The following is a 1977-nucleotide window of genomic DNA, read 5'->3' as shown; positions in this document are numbered from 1 at the left end:
GGCTCCTCTTTGCCTGCAGAGGATTGCCCACATATGTCTGTGGTGAAGGAAGGCCTGTCCCTTGCAGCTGAAATGCTGGTAAAGTAAATGCAATCAGGGCTCGTGGTAAGGTAAATGCTGTTTCACCCCGTCCCTAGATAACCCAGGGAACTCTCTGCCAAAGGATGTCAAGACCGGTTACTTGAGCAGGGTTTTGGGAGCTGGATTGCGAGTTAAATGGGTCATGAGACCTTCCACTGTTATGTTAGGCAGGATATTGTGGAGCTAATGCATCTACTTCTCTTAGCAGTGTGTCCCCTGCCCCTCTTCCTTTTGTATAAAATCTTTGCTTTCTGCCAGTCCGTTCCCAGCAGCGGGTGAAGTTTATTTCTTTAGCGTATGCAGTTTCGGCATATTGTTTCAGCCATCTTAAGGAGATGTCATCGCCAGCGGGAAGAGCCCGAAGGCCACCAGGTAGCATTGTAAATGGGCACGAGTCAGGTGAAGTAGGTTGTTGCGATGAGGGGGTGTCAGGGCCAGAGACCCCGCACGGCACAAGCGAGGGCAAAGGCTGCCGAGCACTTCTTGGCTTGCACGCTAACACACCTCCGATGGCTCTGGCTGTTCAGCTGCCAACCCAGATACTCTGTTCAGGTGTTCGAGGGCGGCCCACGTGGGATGGTCTCCTTGAAGGGGCAGATGCTTGTAGCAAACCTGAGAGAGGAGACGAGCCTGCCACATCCCACACTGACGTTTCTGGACCCCTTGGGAAGTGCCACCTCTTGGCTTTCGCTCCCGGTTTGACTGCACAAATAGAGCAGAGCGATGTTTCTGGTGCAAATAACCCAGCCCCCAGCAGAATGGATTTAACACGACGGACTCCTGTTCACAGTCCCCGGGCTTGTCGTGTGAATCGTGTCGGCACACCTAACAAAGCTAGCGCACCCTGCGGCACCCTTGCAAGGCTCCCAGGGCACCCTGGTTGAGACTCGCTGATCTACAGCGCACCAAAACTGAACTGCAGGAGCTGGGCAAACATGGCAGTGAACAACCAAGCAGCTGGGAGGATCCTGGACTAGTGGGACAGGCTCGTTTACAGCCCAAACACGTGGTTGAGGTGTAACCCGCCTGGCTCCATGGAAGGCAGAGGGTGAAGTGAGCTCGGGCTCACCAAGGCATAGGCGTCTCCCATTTACTTAGTCCACAAGGTGCATCTCTGCCCAGGGGCAGATGCAGGGGGCATGCACTGGTGCACTTGCACCCCCTCCCTTTGATTCCTGCTCCATTCGGAGATTAAAACTGTCATATTGAATGAAATAGTTTGAATGTTTGTAAAGGTTGCCCATTAGCCAGTTTCAGGAAGAAGATAGGATTTATCTCCTTATCTAAGTCATTGTTTTGGGCACTACGTGCAAAATGTCCTGACTTCGTTTAAAGTCTTAATTTAAATGTTATCTTTAGAAGTCTTTTACAAAGAGAGCAAATATCCTGAGTTCCGAGACATCAAACCCTAGGGCCTTTTGGAAAGATTGGTAAGAAAAGGGCATTTGCAGTGATATGGAAGTCTCCCCAAGAGTCATTTAAAATGCTCAACAAAGGCAAAAGAATCTGTTGAGTAAGATCCGAGCCCAAATTTGGGGGTAATGACAGGTTGAGTAGGAGGAGCCCACTGACGGCAGCTCGCTCAATAAAAACTGTAACCTACTGTCCCAATTTGGAGGTGACTTCACTTGCAGAACAACGAAGGAAGAATCGCAAGTGTAGGCCGGAACAGACTGATCACCTGATCCACCCTCTCCGTGGACACGAATCTCTTAGTTCACGCTGAAGCTGCAGAGCGCCCGAAAGGGACTGAAGGAAGGGGACTTAGTCCTATCCCTGCTGAGCCCAGCTCATTGAATCGTATTGCTGAGGCCAGCCTATTGAATTGTATTGCTGAGGCGAGCCCATTGAACCGTACTACTGAGGCCAACCCATTAAATCGTACTACTGAGGAAT

This window comes from Alligator sinensis, unplaced genomic scaffold (assembly GCF_000455745.1).
Source record: "Alligator sinensis unplaced genomic scaffold, ASM45574v1 scaffold1296_1, whole genome shotgun sequence".
Lineage (NCBI taxonomy): Eukaryota > Metazoa > Chordata > Crocodylia > Alligatoridae > Alligator > Alligator sinensis.
This window is presented reverse-complemented; position numbering follows the sequence as displayed.